This window comes from Triturus cristatus, chromosome 3_2 (assembly GCF_964204655.1).
Source record: "Triturus cristatus chromosome 3_2, aTriCri1.1, whole genome shotgun sequence".
Lineage (NCBI taxonomy): Eukaryota > Metazoa > Chordata > Amphibia > Caudata > Salamandridae > Triturus > Triturus cristatus.
Window position 1 is genome coordinate 1,233,397,869 of NC_140584.1, and position 16,848 is coordinate 1,233,414,716.

The 16,848-nt window shown below is 42.4% G+C and overlaps 1 protein-coding gene across 2 annotated transcripts in view; it reads right to left on the reverse strand.

Moving 5' to 3' along the window:
• The window catches only part of LOC146859544 (CD5 antigen-like), a 1,596,548-nt gene that overhangs the window by 1,500,724 nt on the left and 78,976 nt on the right, over positions 1-16,848 (reverse strand). The gene's annotated exons all lie outside the window — the stretch shown is intronic.

Here is a 16,848-nt window from a genome sequence, read left to right on the forward strand (position 1 = left end):
TTGAAAATGAAAACTAGATATAGTGTATGGTATAAACTATGCACCAAAAAGTGTGATATAAGATGAACCAGGCGTGAAATATAATATGCAATACATTGTGCGCACTGACAGATTCATTGGAGAGCACGAGATAGCACAGGCACTAGCGCGTGCTATGCGATATGCGCCTTGGAGTGTAATATGCACAGGGCAGTGTTGTGTAACCTAACTAGTCTCTAAAGTTGTAATATAAAATATGTGCTGGGGAGTGTAACGTTGCATATGCACTGTGACAAAGATATGGATCCCAAATTGTAATATATATGGCATAGCACTGTGCGTTATAACATAGGCATCGAGGAAGGCACGTTAGATGGGGCAATATAACCCGTGCGAAGACAAGTGTGGCATGACATTTTCACGGGGTGGTGTTACAGTGCACATGGGCTAGAGAGTGTCATAGCATATGCACTAGCTAGTGGAATACAATACAGAGGTGTGTGGCACTCGGCAGGCAATGGTGGGTGTAACACAGCATTGGGCTCTGTCAGGAGCGCGCTGTGACTCGCAAGTGATGTTCGTCCCCTTTCCAGAGAGTAAAATAAAAAGTATTACACATCCGGCAGTGGATGTGTGTTTTATTAACTGTGAGGGGGGTTTCTTGCATAGTTTTGGTCGAATTTTTGTCGAATCCCCTTTGAATGGCTTGGTGTGCATGTGTATTAAATGTGCCCGTCAATAGCTACCCATGTTTGTATAAATAAACGACAAGGGTGTCTACCGGGATTAGGCACGGTAGAGCATCAGACATGTCAGAGCTTCACTAGTGGTGTAAATACATTCCACGTGGATTAATTGCATGCATAGTCGCCTTTTAATGAATATCACGCAAATCGTCATGGTGATAGGTACGTACGGTTTGTCCAGCATGTCCTAGGTGTGTCTATAAATATATATTTTTTAAAAATAATAAAAAACAGTGGCCGGCCCTGGGGATTGGGGTCAAAAAAATATAATTAGGAGACAGGCCCTGGGGGATGGGGTCATCAGGGCCAATAAATTAGAATAAGAAGGGGAACCACACAGCCCCCCTTCTTAAAAAAATAAAATAAATAAAAGACTGGCATCGTGCCGGAGGCCATGCCCCCTCCATGCAGCACTCTGCAAACGCGCCCCCAACAGGCATCTCCAGTATGCGCCAGGGAGCTGCGCTGCAGACAGGTGTTCTGAGGCCAAGCCCCTTTTTACACCTCTCTGCAACGCAGCTCTGTGGCGCTTACTGGAGGTACCTAGTGGTCTAGTGTGACCCTAGGGACCCTTAGGATTCAAGGGGACTTAATCTCTCAACTTAGAACAGCCACAGGGCGCGTTTACACAGTGGTGAAGGGAGGGGACGGGGCCTGAGGTGACGTGTGCAAACACGCACCATGGCACGTTTTAAATTGGGGATATAATTTCCCTTCAATACTGAGGGCCCCTGGGGGCTAACTAGCCCACCAAGTGCTTCCAGTAAGCGCCACTGAGCTGCATTGCAGAGAGGTGGTCCAGGCCGTGCCACTTTTTACACCTCTCTGCAACGCAGCTCTGTGGCACTTACTGGAGGTACCTAGTGGGCTAGTTGGACCCTAGGGACCCTCAGGACTCAAATGAACTTAATCTCCCAACTAAAAATGGACACAGGGCGTGTTTACACAATGGTGAAAGGAGGGGACGGGGCCTGAGTTAACGTGTGCAAAAACGCCCTGTGGCCTGTTTTAAGAGGTAGTTTTAATCCCCATGCCCTATTATATACTAGGGGCTTATAGAGGAGGTAAGGCTAATCACAGGGGGACCCCAACGCATAATGTTCCCTAGTGTATGTAGGTGTTTTCACTGTATTCTAAGTGTCTTTTAACATAGCACTGGCTCTAGGACTGGTTAGTCAGACTCAGTTACCACCAGTATCCGTCTGAAAAAGTTGAGGGTACAGGATGATTTTGCAACAAGGCTTCTTTCTGCTCTTCTTTTTGTTCTTTCTGCACATTATCCTTCTTCCTGCACTTATCTTCGTATTTGAGGACTTCTGTTGCTTCTTTCTGCACTTCTTTTGTTTCTTTCTGTGCATTTTTTCTTCTTTCTTCACATGTCCTATCTCTGTAGGCATAGTTAGAAATTAGCACTTAAAAAACCTTTGAAATTAACAGAAAAAACCATAGGTTTCAGGCACGTTATAGTTAGGAATTAGCATTTAAAAAACCTCAGAAATTCACTGAAAAAACCATAGGTTTCAAGGGTGTTATAGTTAGCTGGACTTTTCACTTGTACAAAACCATTGAAATTCCCCCGTTATAGTTAGTTCAGCTAACTATAACTCGCGCGCCCGCAATGCACTGCTGATGACGTCACATATTACATCACTCATGACATGGTCAGTGACATCACTCATGACATCACTGATGACATCTCAAATGACATCACTGATGACATCACTGATGACATCATCCTTGTGATAGAGTGGCAGACCTCCTCTCACCCTAATATAACCTTTGATACACACATTCAAAAATAGAGACTAAAATTTTCAAAACAATGGACATACCAATACCAGTTACAACAACCTCTTCAGTAATTCTAAGATCCACATACACATCCACTCATTCACCAACAGTCCAATACAGTCACTCATACATGTACTCACTCATCATATGTACTCATACACCTATACATCCTGTTACACAATGCCACTCATCCATAGAGTTACTCACACACATAGTCACTCATGCTAATAAAGAATCAAACATACATTTACTTGCATATACAGTTATACACACACCACCACACTTACTTCTACGGAAACTTACACATACTTAGTCTTTTAAACAATCACTTATAGAAACACATACTTATTCATACAGGAACTCTTTCAATCTCTCACTCTCACATATACTCACATATATACACCAATAGTCACATATACTAGTTTAAAACATATGTAGTTACTCATAAAGACACTATTGAGACAGTCATTCACTCACTAACACACCCATACACACACTCATCCACCCACACAGTCCTGCACACATACTGTGTTCAACACATACAAACAGTGAGTCACTCATTCATGCACCTATGCACTACGTAATACCCCCACCGAACCATGCAGACACTCAGACTGATACTCAAAAAACCAACTAATAACCTATATAGACACCCATGTAGCTACTCACCAACCCATGCAGCCACTTATACACAAAGTGAGAGACTGATACAGATATTTACATATTTAAACATTACTCACTAAGCCATGTATTCACTATGATACACTTAATCAGTCAGTTACACAATCAATTTTTCAAAAACAAATCATCCATTTAGACACTTATATACCCATTTATTCTTCCATCGACCTTGAGATATACATATATAAAACATATTTAATTTTCAGAATAACACACATTCACTGGATGATGTCATCAGTGATGTCATCAGTGATGTCATTTGAGATGTCATCAGTGATGTCATGAGTGATGTCACTGACCATGTCATGAGTGATGTAATATGTGACGTCATCAGCAGTGCATTGCGGGCGCGCGAGTTATAGTTAGCTGAACTAACTATAACGGGGGAATTTCAATGGTTTTGTACAAGTGAAAAGTCCAGCTAACTATAACACCCCTGAAACCTATGGTTTTTTCAGTGAATATATATATATATATATATATTTGTACTTACCATCTACATCAGCGGTCTTGCTCCAGATAACAGGTTGAACTACAGCAGAAGAGAGAAACAAATTCTTTGGACTATTTTCTATTACTAGTTACCCTCCTAAGTACAATACTGGGGAGTAGCTAGTCAACTCTCAGAGTCATTTAGAGAGAGGCTAAATCCGCACACCTTCAGGTAACACACAGTCTGGAAGGGAGGCGGGGGAGCATTTAGAAATCAGGAAAAGTAGAAAGGCATTAATCTCTGCTCTTTGTTACAGGTGATTCCCACTCATCCCAGACGAATAGAAGTGAGGACACCAGTGTGGCAGTCTCTCTTGTTTGTTATCCCATTCCCCTTTCCCCCTCATCTCTGGGTCCAGCTTAGACTGGGGTCAGAGGTGTAAGGGAGCTGGGAAATTATCTTCGAGATCCACCTCAGCTGTACGGCTCCTGCGGAACTAGGAATTCCAGGTACTGCTTCTTGACAGATTGAAGTGCCTTCAATTATTCCGCCTGGGCAGTATGGCTGAGGGCTTTGATGTAAAGGCGTTGGCTGCTATCTTAGAAGGTTTGCAAAAGCAATTAAGTGAGACTAGGGAGGAGGTTAGGAAGTCAAACCAGGAGGCCAGTTATTTGCGAAGCAGGTTAGATGAACTCTCAGTTAGTCCTAGTCCCAATTTTGGGTAACAGAAGACCCAAACTTTCTCTCCTTCACCATCCTCGACTGAAATGACAACTCAAGTAGTTCATGCCATGTCTCCCACAATTCCTTTGGCCCCCCCCAGAGAGATTTCAGGGAGACCCACATAAGGCTCAGGTCTTTATCACACAGTGTTTGTTACATTTTTTGTGCAAACCTATCATTTTTAAGGAAGATCAATCTAAAGTGGCTTTCATGCTGTCTTATCTGAGTGGTGATGCAGCGGCTTGGTCGATGCCATTAGTTTCTACCAATGATCCGGTGCTATATCATTTTGAGGAGTTCAAGGCAGAGTTCCTGCGAATCTTTGATCGAAGAACCATCTCTCAAACCACAGATAATGAGTTACTTGATTTGAAACAGGGGAACAGAGAGTTGGTGGCTTATTTAGCGCAATTTAATAAATTAATAGTGGAAACGAAATGGCCAGAGGCAAAGAGAGCAGCAATTTTTTTTTTGAAGGATGAATTGAAAGATGGCCTGGCTCAGATTCCCAAAAGACCTACCGATGTATCAGAATTAATAGATCTAGCTCTTCAAATAGACTAGCGTCAATCGGAAAGAAGAAGTGAACGTCGGAAGGAAACAAGGCAAATTCCACCCAGATTCGACTGGATTCGAACAGAAGTTGTGAAGAGCAGTGAAGGAGTGATCAATGAAGAACCCATGCAAATTGGCACAGTTCGGGGTCCTCTTAGTAAAGAAGAAAGAGAAAGAAGACGTTCAGGCAAATTGTGTATGTACTGCGGAGGTTCCGGTCATTTCATAAAGGAATGCCCAAAGAAATCTAAGACAAATCAGTGGGTAAAAGACAAGCTCCACCAGTAGACGGAGTTGCCCTGGTGGGAGCTGCTAAGGAGACAACTCCAAATCCTCAATTGTTGGCAAACACCTTACAATCTTCGGCCCCTCATCTAAATATTTTCAGTCAGATATCTTTTGGAAAAGACAAATTGGAAGAAGTTGCGGTCATGATTGATTCTGGGGCGACTGGAAATTTTTGTGATATTCAGTTTGCCAAGAACTTGGGGGTTCAATTCATCAAGAAGGAAAGACCAGAACCTGTACGAGCTGTGGATGGTACTAATTTATCTTCTGGCCCCATTACCTTTGACACAGAAAAAATTACTCTGTTGGGCCCTGGGAAACATCGCAGCTACATAAGTTTCAATTTAATCGATGCCCCACAGTTTCAATTAATCTTGGGATTGCCCTGGCTCATGGAACATAATCCAAGAATCGATTGGGCAAGACGATCTGTAGAAATGAATTCCATCTATTGTCAGGAGCATTGTTTTCATTGTGACCAGAAGGAGGAACAGCCATCTCCATCTTCTTGTCTGGCTGAACAGTCCCAGAAAATTTGCGCCATTGAAGTTCCAAGTTTACCTGAAGAGTACAAGGATTTGGAATCAGTATTCAATGAAAGAGAAGCTCAGAAACTTCCTCCTCATCGTGAATACGACTGTAAAATTGAATTGAAACCTGGCGCATCATTACCGTCCAGTCGCATTTATGCACTCTCTGAATCAGAGAATCAGCATTTGATGGAATATCTGGATTTACATTTGGCAAATGGGTTTATACGTCCTACTCAGTCCCCTGTCTCCTCTCCTCTTTTTTTAATTCCCAAGAAAGATGGGATTCTGAGAACGTGCATTGATTATCGAGTCTTGAACCAAGTCACCAAAAAAAATCGATATCTGTTACCACTCATTTCTGAACTTTTGGATCAAGTAAAAGATGCTTGTATTTACACAAAAGTGGATTTGAGAGGGGCCTATCATCTGGTCCGCATGGCCGAAGGTGATGAGTGGAAGACGGCGTTCCGAACTAGGTTCGGTTTGTTTGAATACCAAGTCATGCCCTTTGGCTTATGTAATGCCCCAGCAGCATTTCAGCACTTTGTGAATGATATTCTTCGTGAATTTTTGGATCGTTTTGCTGTCGTATACATTGACGTCATTCTTATTTTTTCTCAGAATAGGGAAGAGCATATTCAACATGTCAGAATGATACTGGAACGTTTACTCGAAAATCAACTGTATGTCAAACTTGAAAAATGCGTGTTTCACTCGACGCAGGTTGAATTTCTGGGTTTCGTACTCTCCCCCGATGGTGTGGCAATGGATGACTCCAAAGTGAGAGCGATCAAGGATTGGCCCGCTCCAAAATCTGTCAAGGAAATTCAAAGTTTCTTGGGCTCTGCTCATTTTTACAGACGTTTCATCCCAAATTTTTCAGAAAAGGTGAGTCCCATCACGCGCTTGCTCAAGAAGAATGAAAAATTTAACTGGAATAAAGAAACTGAAGTAGCTTTTCAACAACTAAAAGAAACGTTCATTACAGCTCCAGTTCTGCAGCACCCAGATCCAAGGGAACCTTTTTATGTTGAAGCGGATGCTTCAAATCTGGCAATTGGAGGGATCCTTTCCCAACGGCACAAAGACACAGGTCAGCTTCATCCGGTGGCTTATCATTCCAGAAAATTATCGCCTGCCGAGGTCAATTATTCCATTGCTGATAAGGAACTGTTAGCCGTTAAAGACGCCTTTCAAGAGTGGAGGCATTATCTGATTGGGGCGAAACATATCATCACAGTCTTTACAGATCATCGAAACTTGCAGTTCTTGAAATCAGCTCGAACTCTTACACCCAGACAACTTAGGTGGTCACTGTTTTTTGCAGATTATGATTTTGTTTTGACCTACAAGCCAGGTTCAGCCAATGGGAAGGCCGATGCACTTTCTCGTTTGACATCTGGTATAAATCAGGAATCACCAATTCTGGGGCATATCATTCCTGAAGAAAAGATCGTTGGAACTACAGTGATAAACAAAGTGAAAGATAAGATCAGAAAAGAGTTCCAGAAAGAAGAATTCAAGGAATGGTGTACAGAAGGCCCAGATCGGGTGATACAAGATGGAATGCCCTTCTTTCAAGGAAAACTTTTTGTGCCAAGTGAGGAACTGAGAAAGGAAGTCATTTATTTGTTTCATGATAATTACTTGGCTGGACTCAAAGGAGTTATGAAGACACTAAACCTTTTGAAGCGAAATTTTTGTTGGCAGGGCATGGACGCTCAGGTGAGACAGTATGTTGCCACTTGCGAACAATGTGTTAAAGGCAAAGTTGTCTGGCAGTCACCTCATGGTCTCCTTATGCCGCTACCGGTAACCCCTTATCCTTGGCACACAGTGTCCATGGATTTCATAGTGGAAATGCCTTCCAGTCAGGGGTATTCAGTGGTTTGGGTGGTGGTGGATCAGTTCACAAAGATGAGTCAATTTATTCCGTTAAAAAGCCTTCCTAATGCAACCCAATGGGCTACTTTGTTCATTCAGAATATAGTGAAATTGCATGGAATTCCTAAAGTAGTGATTTCAGACCGAGACTCGCAATTTGTGTCTCGCTTCTGGAGATCATTTTTGATGGGGTTAGGAGTTGACTCCCATTTGTCCACCAGTTATCATCCTGAGACTGATGGGCAAACTGAAAGAGTGAATCAGGACTTGGAACAGTATCTGCGCTTGTACTTAATGGATAAAGAGGGCGATTGGTATTCTTTGCTCAGTACCGCAGAGTTTGCTTATAATAATTCTGTTCATTCTGCCACTGGGTTTTCACCTTTCTATTTGAATTCAGGTAGACACCCAAATATGATTTTCGGCAAGGTAGAGGTAGAGGTTCCTGCTGCTGGGGAAGTAATACAGAATTTGCAAAAGGCTTATCAGTTAGCCACAGAAAATCTTACTAAAGCTAAAGAAATGTACAAGAAACAAGCTGACAAGAGTCGCAGAGATAGTCCAGTCTTTGAGCCAGGAGACCAGGTCTGGCTTTCGACTCGTTTTATGCGATTGAGAGTGAATCGAAAGTTCCAACCTAAATTTGTGGGTCCCTCCTCCAGTGGTTAGGATGGTGAATCCGGTGACAGTCAGAGTAGATCTTCCAACTAAATGTAGAATCCATCCTACATTCCATGTCTCTTTGGTTAAACGTACCCTCCAAATCTCAGATGAATTTTGCCTCCTGCTCCCATTCAAGTTCAATCAGAAGAAGAGTTTGAAGTCAAAAGAATTCTAGATTCCAAGAAGAGGGGAGGGAGGTTGTTTTATTTGATTGATTGGAAGGGTTTTGGTCCGGAAGAGAGGTCCTGGGAACCCAGCTCTAAAGTTCATGCTCCTAGATTAGTGAAGGAATTTCACAAGACACACCCACAGAGGCCTAGAGAGGGGGTTTTGGTGGGGGGTACTGTCAGGGCTGGTCAGATAGGTGCTAAGATACAATCTCCTGCCCCCACCTTCAAGGTTAAGGGAGGCTACACCGTTCTACATTCCCTCATGGGTTGGTCTCAAAGGCTGGCCAAGTAATTACATAGCCATTTCGTTGCGGAAGATTTCCACCGGGCAGAACGCTCCAATATGGGTTAGCGTACTAGTCTTTTTGCCTCTTCTGACGGTTCCGCTATTTCGTGTGCGAGCGATTTGAATGCTGCGCACTTCAACTGTCGTGGTTGCGGTATCAGCAGCGTTTCCAGTCACCTCCTCAAGGACGCTCCAGAGACCTTCAGAATCCTTCTCCGACTCCAGTATTTCCCTTCAGAGTTTCTTCGCTCGCATTCTGAGTCTAGTTTTTGCGAGGAAGAACTCCGTTTGGTTTTTGGGTCAGGTACCGTTTTTCTCAGCATTCCCACCAGCATACCAATCGTATTCTCAGGCTATCAGGTACACCAGCTCTGGGTAAGCTCAATTTCCGTTTCCTCACTATCCTGGGTTTGCTGTGTAAAATTGAAACTTTCCATGTGATAATTTGAACAGCCGGTTGTGTCAGCAGCGGACAATCCTTTGGTCACCGGCTAATAGAGACTCCATTTTTCAGAGGTCAAGTCTGTCCTTTCAGGCAGTGAGTAAAGGGTTTTTTCGTTATTGGATTTTTTCCTGCCTTGTAGAATTTAACTGTTCAACTCAGACTATAAAATCAGCTAGTTCAATAACTCTTCAGTAGACGCAGCTCCAAGAGGATCACCTTCTCCACGGTGCAGTTTTGGCAAGAGAAAGCCAATTGAGACTTACCTGTTTTCTTTTCCACGTAGATATAGATATATATATATATATATATATATATATATATATATATATTTGTACTTACCATCTACATCAGCGGTCTTGCTCCAGATAACAGGTTGAACTACAGCAGAAGAGAGAAACGAATTCTTTGGACTATTTTCTATTACTAGTTACCCTCCTAAGTACAATACTGGGGAGTAGCTAGTCAACTCTCAGAGTCATTTAGAGAGAGGCTAAATCCGCACACCTTCAGGTAACACACAGTCTGGAAGGGAGGCGGGGGGAGCATTTAGAAATCAGGAAAAGTAGAAAGGCATTAATATCTGCTCTTTGTTACAGGTGATTCCCACTCATCCCAGACGAATAGAAGTGAGGACACCAGTGTGGCAGTCTCTCTTGTTTGTTATCCCATTCCCCTTTCCCCCTCATCTCTGGGTCCAGCTTAGACTGGGGTCAGAGGTGTAAGGGAGCCTGGAAATTATCTTCGAGATTCACCTCGGCTGTACGGCTCCTGCGGAACTAGGAATTCCAGGTACTGCTTCTTGACAGCGCGCAAGTTATAGTTAGCTGAACTAACTATAACGGGGGAATTTCAATGGTTTTGTATGAGTGAAAAGTCCAGCTAACTATAACGCCCCTGAAACCTATGGTTTTTTCAGTGAATTTCTAAGGTTTTTTAAATGCTAATTCCTAACTATAACGTGCCTGAAACCTATGGTTTTTTCAGTGAATTTCAAAGGTTTTTTAAATGCTAATTTCTAACTATGGCTATAGAGATAGGACATGTGAAGAAAGAAGAAAAAACGCACAGAAAGAAAAAAAAGAAATGCACAAAGAAGCACAGAAGTCCTCAAAGACGAAGAAAAGTGCAGGAAGAAGGATAATGTGCAGAAAGAACAAACAGAAGAACAGAAAGAAGCCTTGTTGCAAAATCATCCTGTACCCTCAACTTTTTCAGACGGATACTGGTGTTAACTGAGTCTGACTAACCAGTCCTAGAGCCAGTGCTATGTTAAAAGACACTCGGAATACAGTGAAAACACCTACATACACTAGGGAACACTATGCGTTGGGGTCCCCCTGTGATTAGCATGACCGCCTTTGTAAGCCCCTAGTATATAATAGGGCAGGAGATTAAAACTACCTCTTAAAACGCGCCGCAGGGCGTGTTTGCACACGTCATCTAAGGCCCCGTCCCCTCCCTTCCCCACTGTGTAAACACGCCCTGTGGCCGTTTTTTAAGTTGGGAGATTAAGACCCTTGAATCCTGAGGGTCCCTAGGGGCAATATAGCCCACTAGGTACGTCCAGTAAGCGCCATTGCAGAGAGGTGTAAAAAGGGACACGGCCTGCACCACCTCTCTGCAACGCAGAGCAGTGGCGCTTACTGGAAGCACCTGGTGGGCGAGTTGGCCCCCCGGGTCCCTCAGGATTGAAAGGGAATTATTTCCCCAACTTAAAACGCGCCACAGGGCATGTTTGCACACGTCACCTCAGGCCCCGTCCCCTCGCTTCACCACTGTGTAAACGCGCCCTATGGCTGTTCTAAGTGGCGAGATTAAGTCCCCTTGACACCTAAGGGTCCCTAGGGTCAAACTAGCCCACTAGGTACCTCCAGTAAGTGCCACAGAGCTGCTTTGCATAGAGGTGTAAAAAGGGGCGTGGCCTCAGATCACCTGTCTGCAAAGCAGCTCCCTGGCGCATACTGGAGATACCTGTTGGGCTAGTTGGCCCTCAGGGACCCTCAGTATTTAAGGGTAATTAATTCCCCAACTTACAACTGGCCAGGGGGTGCGTTTGCAGAGTGCTGCAAGGAGGGGGCGTGGCCTTCGGCGCGATGCCGGCCTTTTATTTATTTTATTTTTTTAAGAAGGAGGGCTGTGTGGCCCCCCTTCTTTTTCTAATTTACTGGCCATGGGGACCCCATCCCCCAGGGCCTGCACCCTAATTTTTTTTGTTGAAAAAAATTAATTTGGCCCTCCCAAGGCCTTAATTGTCCCCGGGGACCCCAACGCCCGGGTCATGGCCTTTTTAAAAAAATTCTTTAGGAGGGGGGCTGTGTTGCCTATGTTTATATATGTGTATACTATTTCATTTTGTTAAATATTATAAGGGGGAAGATGTGTATGCCTACATACATAAATAACACAGGCTAAAATGTTAATACTCCTCTGATGCTTCTAGCGACTTCTACCCCAGTGTACCTAACCTAAGTGTAGTACGAGGTAAGAAGTAGGTGCTGCCTGTCTATAGTCTAATTTAGCTATGGTTGCCAAGATTTGCCAAACGTCCCTCTAGGTTCTAGTCTGCTCCATACCTTAGAATGAGTGAGGTTGGAATCTCTTTCCGAGTCTCGATCTCTAACATCCCGCAAAGGGAGTCAGAAACACTGGAGCTGGATTCTCTGCGAGGAGGATGACAGCATCTGGTCAGTGCGTCAGGCGGGGATTTGACTTCCTTCCGAACTTGCCGTGGCGAGCCGCGTCGCGCAAGTAGGCAGCCTAACCGTGGTTTGCCATGGTAAGTGAAGGTATATTTATACCTTGAAGGTGTTTAGGAATGCCAGTATTGACGTAAAAGTCGGGCAGAAGAACGTCATGAATAAACCCCTAAGGAGTAGATGTTCATGCACAATAAATTAGTTCTTGGAGAAATTAATATCCAAGCAAGGGGAAGTCCTAAAGGCTTAAGTGTCTGGTTGACCAAGAACTCACTGTGATGTAGATGAACGGATGTAGGTGGCTTAGCCTGTATTTGGTTAGCATGGATAATGCCTAAATAAGGGTAGGATTTCCATACCTAAAAATGGGCAATGAGAATTGTGTCTATATAAGCACATAAATCGGGACACCTATATACGGTATCTAAATCGACACACAATACCCACTCCACTTTCGTATGAACGACATTACTAAATTCTAAACATGCTAAACATATATAAAATATAGCTACATTTGTATGGCAAAAAACATGTCTAAAAACACATTGTTAAATGCATAAAAACTATTGCCAAGCATAAAAATGCATTGGTGCTGTACATATCAAAGCAATGTTTAATTCCAAGAGAATATTTATATTGAATGCTAAACGAATTAACACATATATAAAAACACAGTATGAAATGGCTCATAAATACAGAAGAAAAATGGCCGAAACCATTTCATGTCAAGGTACAGAAATCAATTGTTATTGACAGGGTGACGTATTGTCTCTGAAAGTATATCAAAGAAATCCGTTCTCTATGAATAGTTCTAAAAAAGCAGATTACTGTGCCATAAAAGGAAAAATTCAAATTTGGAGAACAAAAAAATTAATCAGAAGAAAAAGTTCCAAGTTTAGTCTTTGTTTTGAAAAAATGAAGGCCAAATTCAGAGTCTTCCAGGTACACTGTGTGCTGAATCAAAAGTCAGTGTATGAGGATGGAGAAAACATAAAATCTTCTAACCCTGTTGACAAAAAGTCATCTACCGTTGTAGGTGAAAGTTTGATTACCTCGTTTAGAAGATTAACCGCACATAGATGAGAAGCATCGCCTTCAGCATTGGACGCATCAGCAATGTTCGTATCGGATGTTACCTGCGTGTCTGTTGTTTCCTCTCGTACCTCAGCAGTAGCAATTTGCATCTGTGAGAGCTCAATGAATGCCGTCATCAGGATTGGTAGCCGCTGGGGACAACACACAGCATGGGTCGTTACTGGGTCCAGCAGAGTATCGATATCCGTAGGCATGACTGATGGGAGTGTTAGACAGATGTCTAGCACGCATTCTTCACTGCAAAGCAGGCAGCGTAGAACAGGTAAGATGCAACCTTGCCAGATTGGTCTGAATGACAGAAACCATGTGATATTTAATTCTCGTAGACCAGGTAAACCTAAAATTTGGACGATGCGCTCACGACACTTCATTTCCAATAGAGCTCTTTCTATGGTGCTGAGAGTGACGCTGTTGATCTGGCTTGCCATATCGTAGCAGTAGGAGCAAAAATAGGATCCCTGCAACGAGTGCTGAAAGGAGCGGCAGTCCGCCAAACACAGAGTGCACGAAGTTGGGAACTATTCCGAGGACTGCTTGAAAAGGTGCTTACAGTCCTGAACACACGTTCTTAAAAACATGTACAATACTGCTCGTATCAGACATGTTTAAGATACGTTCTAACATTTCTGAGAAATGTATAGGGCAGTTTGTATTCAAAAGGGCATGTATCTCGGCAGAAATCCTTGCGACTTGTAGATCATAGGTTTCTTTGGCTGAGGTCAGTGGCACAGTTTGTTGTAAAAGAATCGCTTTCATTCTGCTTAGCGTATCAATTCGTATAGAAGAGATGTTCAGTGAAGGCCATAGAGGCGACTCCCTGACTGTCTGTATTTGTGGAAACAAGACTTGCATACAGAAAATGACCCTAGATGTAACCGTTACTAGATATGGAATACCTGGCAACATGCCACAGCAGCTGTGATCATTCAACATGAGGTAACTTCCATTCAAAAGTAATCCAAACATTGGATTAATCACTGCAGCTGGTGAGCTTTGCAGGAGACAGTATAAGTTTGCAGTGGAACCATCGCATGTCCCGTGTAAATTATTACCCTGACAAAGGAGAGAATCGTTTAGTGCGTTTTCACAGTTTGTACCACTAAGAAACACTTCACGCCCCCAACTCCAACATCTATGTATGCAAGGAAAATCCAAAGATGTCTTGATGTATTCTTTACCCAACCTTTCATATTTGCCTGCTGATATATTTTTTAGGCAATATTGAAGATGGAAAGTTGTAACAGGCAGAGTCATTTTACCATGTATGATCCACTCAGTAGCTGATTTTTCTGCCACCGTGAATGGTAATTTTTCCAGTTTTTCAATGCTCAGCACCGTGTAGTCTGCTCCCCTTTGTGCCAGTTTGATCTGTTTATCAATGGGATTGAATTCTGAAAACAGTGACGTAGAGTTGATTAAACGCCAAGGCACATAGTCTGCACGCAAGTTTTGTAGCGTCCAGCCTAATTTCATGATAGAACGCAGTTGATACTGACCATGTTGCAACATGACCAAGTCTTGTTCCACGATGTCTATGGCAGAAGAAACAATGCTGTCCAATGAATATATTCTGGACGACAGAGTCGTTAACCCGTTGTCTACTACAGAGAGAGATTTCTCTAAATTAATACGATCAATTTCTCGTATTCGTACTGCAGTCTCTGCATGGGTAATCTTCCATATTTCATTATAAGCAGCGTAGATACCGTCATATATGAAACGTTTTTTATGCGGTTTTCTTGGTCCTAGCAAGAATTCCCTAAGGTCTGCGCCTTCTTTAAGTAAAGATAAGTGTTGTTTTACATCCTGCAGTGTAGCTTTCTGTAGGCAATCAAGGCAGAGTTTCCCTACACTGTATGTTGTTACTACCCCTGGATGCTGTCTTTGAACATAGCGTGGGTCTGGCCTATTGATGGTGAAACCCTGTGTTTTGTTCAGGAATCGATCTTGACAGTTGTTCGTGTCTGTGGGCCAGAGCAACCATTTCTTCCATTCTGGATCTGATCTGTTGTGATGCAAAATAATATGTACGTCGACCTCCCCCGTGTAGTGCTATTAATTGAAGGTATAGGTATGGCCGGTGTGTTCATGTCTTTGATCTTGGCTAACCCAAGGCAAGACATTTGCTGGACAGTGTCATTCAAAAACATAATTTGCTCAGGGATGATACAGGATCTAAACAAATTTTCTACCCCCCTGCACCTGCCAATCTTTTGTAGCCCAGACAGATTTTGTCTCAATGTTGTATTTCCAAAAGTCGAAACCCTGTCTAGACAGTTGGGCAATAAAGGCTGCAGAATAAACATCTTTTTTGTTCCTGTCTCGTTCATATTCTTAAAATAAAACAATTCTGGATTTGATAGGTTGAACCCTGAAAAATATGGAAACTTCATTGCAAACATTTTGAGCTACCCTTTGGAGGTGTAGGGCAATGTTCCCATTAGTTATACATAAATACATTTCTAGGTGATTCAGTTTTATGCAAGAAATGATGACCATAATGGTTATAACAATACATTTGTTCATAGTCTGATGAACCCTCTAATTATTCAAGCTTTGTGAATACTGCAGACATGTCTAGATCAGACATCATGTTATTAACAGTCTCAAAGTCACAATCATCAGAAAAGGTACTAGAGGTAATAAAGTCACTTAATGAAATTTTAAATAAGTGTGGAATCTTCAAATGTTCCGACGGGCCAAAAATGCCATATTCAGTTCTGTTCAAACTATACCATCTGGTATAGGAACGGCTGTGATGTTTACTGGTGACAAGTCTCTTGCTTAATGATGGGATGATTTGTGTGGCTGGAGAAGTAAATTCATTCTTTTACTTGCTGTGTCCATTTAAATATATCTTCCATTTATCAGCATACCCAGAGTTATTACCAGAGCTAACCAAAGTAAAAAGAAGAATATTCCCAAAACAATCCATATGTTGTCTGAGCCCATTCTCCGTTCTTGAGTTGTGTTCTCAGAATCCTCGGCATGTCTGATCGTCAGACCTGCTACTTTCTTCTTGGAGAATTGAGGTTTTGGTTTGTTTTTCTGAAAGTGTTGATCGTCTTCTTCATTCGGATGTCTGTGACAATATCTGAAAGGTACGAGTATCTTGATACCTGTCAGGTTTTCTCTAATTATCCATATTCCTGAGGTTATACCTCCTTTCAGAGGGCTCCTTTTGAGGAGACCTACCTTGGGATTGACAATCTTTCTCTTTTGAAAGTTGTTTGTTATTTTCCCACTTCTTTTTAGAAGAGGTAGGATTGTCTTTAGTAAAGGCCTTTTCAGGACTTTCAGACAGTTGTGGTATAACTGTGTAATTCTATTAAATGTTGCATCTGATTAAGTAATTCTTTGTCAGACATGCTTCAATGTCAGGATGAGGTGTGTAGCCGGCTAAAATCTGCCATGTTGCTCTTGTTCTACCTAGTGGACTGAGCCTGGTAATGTGATTGTAATGTTTTAGGGCGCCTTTAAACCAGAGATCATGCTCCTGGTATGTGAGTGGAATTTCAATATCCTCGAAAGGAATATATTCCTCAGGTGGTTCATCTTCTTTGTAGAAGTGAAACGTTTTAGTTACTGGATTTGATTCTGGGAATACTATCCATGAATAGAATACCTCTGTCTGGTGAGATTCATGTGCCTCTATCACAAAAACTGCTCTACCACCTCTTGGTGTTAGGCCATGTTTTATAAGTTTTAGAGTGATGGCTCTCCATAAATTTGGAGCGATGATTTTTGCATTTTCATCGGTTTCATTAAAACCAGTATAATCAAAAGCTGCTGCGATTTCGTCGGGTACAGCTCCACCGGTTCCGATGTTATTATCCTTGTTTTGGGACATTGTTTAATGAAAATTGCAGAGCAAGTTTCA